This window comes from Sceloporus occidentalis, unplaced genomic scaffold (genome assembly GCF_023333645.1).
Source record: "Sceloporus occidentalis isolate IW3139 unplaced genomic scaffold, rSceOcc1.0.p SCAF_79, whole genome shotgun sequence".
Lineage (NCBI taxonomy): Eukaryota > Metazoa > Chordata > Lepidosauria > Squamata > Phrynosomatidae > Sceloporus > Sceloporus occidentalis.
Genome location: NW_028317059.1, coordinates 2,916,568 through 2,924,942, shown reverse-complemented (window position 1 = coordinate 2,924,942; position 8,375 = coordinate 2,916,568).

Here is an 8,375-nt window from a genome sequence, read left to right as displayed (position 1 = left end):
GAACGTGACGATGCAAGAATTAAAACATCCTGGTATCCAGATACCAATCAAAATGAGTGCACATTTTTTTTTGTTCATAATAAGATAATATTGTAAGGGGTTACAGATCGCAACGTAACGATCATACGCCATGGATGACAACAGAACAACTTCAATGCTACCTACAAAAATGAAGAAGAACATCTGTGTAAAACATTGGACAAAAGATATGAGATTATTTCCTGTTAATAAAATGTCCATGAGTTTAGGAATAGTCACTGTGGTGTAACATATGTCTATGAATGACAGATTGCAAAGGAAGAAGTACATGGGGGTATGTAGCCGAGTATCCTTACATGTCACTGTAATTATAATTAAATTCCCTAGAAGGCCAATTAAGTATATCGATAAAAAGACCACAAAGAGATACAGCTGAATATCTTCGTTACAGGAAAAGGCTACTATGTGGAAGTCCTTTGTGGTGCTTTGGTTTTCCATGGTAGCATTCTGCAAAAAATAAAATAAAATTAAATATGGATTAAATTAAGGCACTTTTGAGAACAGCACCCATAGAATCAACTTCCATATAGAACCATTTTTGATCTGTTTTGATCCCAAACCCAACTTTTTCCATGTCTATACTTTAAATACATTTATGGGATTAGGTTTAAGATTTAAAATAAGAAATATCTATTTTATTCACTAAGTGGAGAGTCATCGGGAGAGTTTACAGGAGTGCCAACACTAGCAATATTCTTCGGCATGAAGGGCTGAGTTGGTCCCGAATAATCCATAATTCATTGGGAGAGGACACTAGAGAAATCTTGCTAATTTAACTATGCATTATACAACCAAGCTTTTTTTGCAGCAGAAGCTCACTGGAGTTGAACCATTATAGTGAATATTGAAGACCACTCTCTTTTAAACACTCCTGTCAACTGTTTCTTTAGTGGAAAAAAACCCCCAAATGTATAAATGATGAATAAAAATATATTTTTTTGTTGTTAGAATGTAAAGTTACTGACTGTTATTGATTGGCTCAGATAGCTTTTCTAAGGTTGTTTGGGAGGAAAGGAAAGGATATTGAGGCAGTTAATTGGTTAACGCAGGCACTGCCACTACTGACAATCTCCGCTTCTATCAGGTTAACTTTAAATTAACAACCTCCAAAGCTATTACACTGATAGAGAAACAAAGAGTGTTAGGGCTATACCAACTAAATAACTCAATGAATAGATTTAAGTAATCTATTACTGAAGAAATCTCTCCATTTTCAAATGCTTCATGGATATATTCTGGGTCTAAACAGCTGTTTCGTTTAGAAATATGCTAGCATTATCTACTATATACATTAAGAACATTTCAAAATATTTCCACGATAGAAATATAGAGCCATTATTTTCGTAAATTCCATTCTTGAATCCCCCAATTTTATTGCTTCAATGCATTTATTAATATAATGAGCAGAATATGTTTTAACATTAAATAATTATTCATGTAATAATAATAACTTGTGTTATATTATAATTATATTATAATTATATTATAATTAATAATAACTTGTGCAAATGTTCACCTTGTTTCTATATCGTCCATTTCACACTCGCTTATACCTTACCTTTGTAGCAATACGCAGTTCATTTACTAGAGCATCACTCACTTCAGGATCATCAGAGACAAAATCAGGCGCAGGTTTTATACTTTTCGCCACCTCGTCTTGTGCTGATTAAAAAAGGTGCTGTCTACAGGGACAAATTAATTGTTAATGAACCGGACCAATTATATTTTTCCATCCTGGAACTTCCAAATACCAGCAAATGTCTCGTGACGATGCAATGCACCTGTCTGTGTTTATGGTAAACTGGAAGCTATCAGGAAATTGCTGAGATTATATGTTTAATATCTTATAATGTATCACAGATAATATTTTAGGTTGACCTTGGTTAATTATTAGGTGCATACCTGGGAACTCTCCGCGTTTGACTTGGAGATGGCCTGGTGAAGCATCACTTCTCTGGTTCTCCGGGTCAAGACCTGAATCCTCTGGGTCGCGGGAGCGGGGCCTTGACACGCCCGGCTACCCGCCCATTTTCCCTTTAAATGGGGGTGTTTCCCTGCTGCTGTCAGCGGGAACGCCTCTGACGTCAGCGGGAACTCCCATTAAATGGGCAGTCCTGGCCATGTCCTGGCTGCGTCCCACTCCTGGTAGTCGGAGCCCAGAAGTTCCAAGGTATGATTAGGTGATAATAAGCAAATCATTATTTTACTTCTAGTGAGTTGTTTAAAGTGCTCTCCCCAGGATTTTAAATGTCGAGCAACTGTACTGGTTGATGCCAGATGAGCCCCCTGCTGGCGACCAATAGAGTCGGTCGTACAGATTTTTTAAATCCTGGTGCAGCAACTTGGCCGGCAGAGACCACTGGTCTTCCTGCTCCAACAGTTAAAGGTCCGTGCAAGCGACTTTATTGGTCGTTCTTCTCACTTCTCACCACAGTGGCCAAATTTTTGGTCGTGCTCACTGCACATATGTCATGTTGCCCATTTCACCACAATACCTCCAAAAATTAGCCCCAACTCAGGAAATGTTTTGGATAGACACTGTGGGGTAAGATACCATTTTTTTAGTAATAGTGTTTTTTATTGTGCCATTTACTTCAAAAAATGTTTAACATTCAACAAAGTAGTAGTATTATAGTATTGAACTCGACGTTTAGTTTAGTCTAGAAGGAACCAATGTATGCATATACAGTATACGTTCTCACCTGGATCTCCAGGTCACTCATCTTGTTCTCCAGGACAGGAGCTACATTTGGCAATTTTCCACCCAATTCTCTTCCCACTCCTGATTTTACTGGGTCTTGGAGATAGCCCTATCCTTGTCTTTAGCTAGCCCTTCCCCTCCTACTGCTAGCCAGGCCCTTCAAATGACTAGCCAAATGTGTGGCTAGCTCCAGCCACTCATGAAACCACTCCCTCAGAACAGAGAGCGGTCCAGGTAGCATACACTATGAAGTTTCCGGGTATGCTCATACTGTTTCTAATGAGCCACTGGGTGTAATCCTTTGCAAAAGGTCCTAATGAACCTTATGTACCTAGTATTACTTATGTGTAAAAGAAGTACTTCTTTATATGTGGTTATATTATGAAACAAACATTTGTGCCGGGATATGGCGTCATCTCCCGGTGCTCCTGTGGTACCAGGTGGAAGTAAGCTATGGAAGCTCCGCCGCATTGTCCTCCATAGTGTTAATGAGATCCGTGATTTCCTGCACATTGCAAAATGGGGCCACAGGGAGCCTGGTTGCCAAAAAGGCCAGAATATGCAACTGCTGATAAAACAAAGTAGTTCTGCCCTAGATTTTGACAAATTACCAAAACTCATTTTCACCATTCCCTACCAACAGTGCCTGTTATACCCATTCTATTTTTGGTTCATGGGACATTTGAAGCCTGGTGCAAAAAAAAACCAACGATTCAGCTCTAGAAGGAATTCTGAACCAACAAATTCTCCAGGGATAATTCCTCAGTAGAATCTTAACTTAAAAGACTTAAAATAGGGAAGCAACTGATTTAGTGTGTCCCTGAATGGCAGAAATAAAATGTGGTCACCCCAACACCAGCAGAGTGCTTGATTTTAGCTTTTTTTAATTAATACATTGCTCTGTGTATAAAGGCTCAGATCACATTTCATAGTCATCTGATAAAAAAATAAGCAAAAAAATCAGCATTGTTTAAGGGCCAGGGAAATTATTTTCAAAATCATAATCAATTAAATCAAGGCATCTTTAATTGCACATCTATTTTTTCTATTGTATAGTCTATTTATCAACTCATGTAAAATCCACTGTCTCAATATAGTTACTATATTTGATTTATAAATATGTTTTATGAATCCCTACTGTGTTCTAAATTGTAGATTATAATCCAGACAACCATTTTCAACACTATATGATTTACATTTATCAAGTGTTGTTGAAACAGAGCAGCCAGAAAATCCTACATTGCCTTACTGATGTTTATCATTGACTTGGTAGAATTTGCTTTGTAGCTATAAATTATTAATAAAGAGATTTTTATAGAATATCCCATTCAATTAATGGTGGGCTAAAGGATAGCAGGATCAACATTTCTTTAACATTGCAAAATGGGGCCACAGGGAGCCTGGTTGCCAAAAAGACCAGAATATGCAACTGCTGATAAAACAAAGTAGTTCTGCCCTAGATTTTGACAAATTACCAAAACTCATTTTCACCATTCCCTACCAACAGTGCCTGTTATACCCATTCTATTTTTGGTTCATGGGACATTTGAAGCCTGGTGCAAAAAAAAAACTGAGATTCAGCTCTAGAAGGAATTCTGAACCAACAAATTCTCCAGGGATAATTCCTCAGTAGAATCTTAACAGACTTAAAATAGGGAAGCAACTGATTTGTAATATTAATGAAGAATCTGCAAAGACATGTCTTGATATTATATTGTAATAAATCTGAATATCAGCATTTGAAGTACAATGGGCTAGAGACAGAGGTGGGGACATCTAGGTATTCAATATTATTTTATCATATGTTTTGTGTAAATGCAAGTAGATACAAGGTAAATAGCCAGTATAAACATAGAATCTATTTGTTATATACCTAGCTTTTAGTAAATGGTGTATATGCTATTTATTATATTGTCTGTTATCTAGAAATGTTCCTTTTCATAATTTTCCTAAGAAATCAAATTTTATTTAACTTATTGCAATTCAATGCTCTTCTCATTTCTATAAATTTATGCATTTTACCAGCATAGGGGAATTTCCTACTGATTCATCACAGTATTTTGTTTTTCAGTTATTCAAAAAAAAAATTTATCATTAAAACCTAACAAATGTTCTAAAGTCAATGTCATAGGTTGCAAGCAGCATGAATTATACTGTATATTGAATCATAAAGTTAGTCATTTATTCTTAAAGTTTTTAATAAAAAAAACAAATCCAACAAAATATCTGTAGTTTAAAAGTTGCTAAATTACAGAACTATTCATATTGTCCCCATAATAAATGTATTTCCCTTTTTAACTTTTATTATTGCCTTTTATTGAATATTAGTGATGTCCTGCTGTATAAAAATGTTGAATTTTCTACCAATATGCTTTAGTCTTTGTGATACCAAAAATTCTTTTTAAATGGTGTTGCTGTAGAGATCAGTTCCAAAGTATTTAGGACCCATACATTGTTGACCAAGTCAAGTTTGGGGTACATTTGTTAGATATAGGTGAGTTGAGGGGATATTTGCCTCACTCATGCAGGGTGGACTGTTAATGCGTAGTTAAATTAATCAATTCAAATGTTTAATCTCAACTCACAAGCAGCTCACGGTTAAAGACTAAAACCATCCATCTTTCTTCTTATTCATTTCCACAGTTATGACTGCTATTCCACAAGAACGATTAGCCTGGGTGACAATCTAATATTTTAAAGGGGAAATCTCAGGAAAAAAACATCTCCTTGAACATAAAATACAGGGCTGGATGTAGTAATGTAGGTCAGCATTGGAAAAATGTTTTTTTCACATTTTGTTCCAATTAACTCCATTTTTCTTTAGGTGTGGAGGCTGCCATTGTTGGTCAGGTGATATTTTGGGTGACTCTCCCTTCTCAAACAGCACACTAAGCCGATGCTTTATGGTAATACTAATCAAATACATTCCTGTCTAGACTTTCATTAGTAAGACTGTCCAGCTTTGAGACTGAGCTATTCTATTGCTTACCACATCCAGTATGATAAGAAGTCAGGATGTTTGAACTTTACTAATTAAAATGGCACAGTAATTTTGAAAATATTTAATATGACACTAGTAATAAAATAATTTGGTTGCAGGTAATAAAATGTGAATGGAATAATTTGATATTTTTTGCATACAGAAAGCTATGTCTACAATCAATGTACTAATCTATTCTGATGCATTAATGTGCCAGCAAATGTGATAAAACAGGGATTTTTGTGAAAAAAAAAATTAAACTATTTTCTTAGAACATAGATACAAGGTACTATATTTATAGCGATAAGATGGAAGAATCTTTGAAGAACTGTACAACGCACAGCTTCCACCTGATGGCGTTTTCTCAATATGTAAAACTGAAAATGGTGGTTTTTTTAGGAATTTTGTTGTTGTATCTGTTGGCTGTTCTTGGAAATGTCATTATTGCTCTACTAATATGCCTGGTGCCCCAGCTTCACACCCCAATGTATACCTTCCTATGTAATCTGTCTGTTCAGGATACAATTTATGTCTCTGCAACTCTTCCAAAGTTTTTGTCTATCGCAATAACAGGAGACAACAGCATTTCTTTCCAGGGTTGTATCACTCAGATGTTTCTGTTCACATTTTGTGTTGGAACAGATTTTTTTCTGCTGACGTCTATGGCCTATGACCGCTATGTGGCCATCTGTTCACCTCTTCACTATTCACTTATTATTAACAAAAGTGTGTGTGTTACTATGATCGCCGCTTCCTGGATTATAGGCATTTTGAATTCCTTGACCCACTCTTTGCTGATATCTAATTTATCCTTCTGTGTTTCCCAAGACATGGATCATTTCTACTGTGATTTAAAAACGATGATTAAGCTCTCTAGCAGCAACACTACAAAAATTAAAATGTTGCTTTCTGTAGAATGCATATTTTTAGGGTTTCTTCCTTTTATGCTGACATTGACTTCTTATGTGTATATCATATCTACTATATTAAAGATTCGTACTTCAAAGGGACGGATGAAGGCCTTCTCTAGCTGTTCTTCCCACCTCACTGTTGTGTTTCTCTTCTATGGAACATCTCTTAGTTTTTATGTGAAACCAGAATCTGAGGACTCTCAAGAAGAAGACACACTGCTCTCCTTGTTATACACTGCTGTGGTTCCAATGCTAAATCCTCTAGTTTATAGTCTGAGAAACCAAGATGTTTGGAAAGCTATAAAGAACACAGCAGGGAAATGTTTGAAGCCTATGAAACCAACAACAAACAGTTTGCCTGAAAGGTATTAAGGTGGGTACAAGTGAGATGGGAGCATGGGTAAGCACACAAAGAAAAAGAAGTGGATAATGGCATGGACTTTTTCTAAGGTGCTCCCTGAATTCATTGATCTTGATGAAGGCAAACAAAATGTATCTCAAGGTAGTGCCACTTTTACCCATACAAGTGGAGGAATTATTGCATGACTCCAAAGACAAAAGGGTAATATCTGGATTAACCTTTTTTTTTGCATTGGGTTCCCATAAATGCTACTCCTTGCAAGTCCACTGTTAACGGTCTCCAAAGAATCCAAAGTCACAAGTACATTCTGAAACTTTGTGAAAAGGGATGCAAAAAAATCAATAAATAAAATTAATCCACGATGTACCCAATGGCAGTGAATTGTGAAATAGCTACTGGTTCTGCACATATACTGCTGTGAAACAGCCCTCTCCCCAGTATTTGGAGGATACATTGCAACTTCCATTGACTTAAATCAACACTCAACTTTACAAGCACCATTCAAATCTGTTTGAGCCACTTCTAAAATTGTATTTATTTCCTCGCCTGCACTCCGGACTGGGACAAAAAATAGGCCCGGCCATTTAAGACTGAGCAGGCCATTTTTATTTATTTATTTATTTTTAAAGCCCACCCTTTATGTACCATCTTTGCATTTCCCCAAATCACTTAAACATTCATGATAGACACAAACACTTACTCATTCACACAAATCAATAACACATATTCATTAATGCAGTCTCACAAATCATTCAAGCAATTTATCCACACATGAATTGATTAATTCTCATACGCATTCACACAATTCATCCACACATTTATTCATTCATTCTTGTACGCATTCATACTACCCCCTCTCCCCATCCCCTTCTTATCTGCCCCTTCTAACTATGTTCCCCCTTATCACTATGTACCCCCTTCCCCATTTCTCAATATGTACCCCCTCTCACTATCTATCCCCTCCATCTACCCCTTTCTATCTAACCCCTCTCCCCCCTCTCACTGCACCCCCTTCCTTACCCTACTTACCTTGTTGCCGGAGTAAGCAGCAACTGCGACCGGGTCCGCCACTCTAGGAGGCCGGGCAGCCCCCACCAGGGCCGGCCTTAGCGGTGCCCGGCCGCACAGGGCTTAAATTAAAACATCGGGGGGGGGGGTTTTAAACTTTATTTAACATCCTCCATGTTAAATAAAGTTAAACAAACTTTATTTAACATGAAGGATGTTAAATAAAGTAAACAAAAAAACCCCCGATGTTTTAACTTAAGCCCTGTGCGGCAGCGCACCCCTAAGGCCGGTCCTGACTGAGCCTATTTTAAGGTAGGTGCCTGGAGCTGCAGCTCGATCAGCCCCTACGTCAATCCGGCCCTGGGCTGCCCGGAA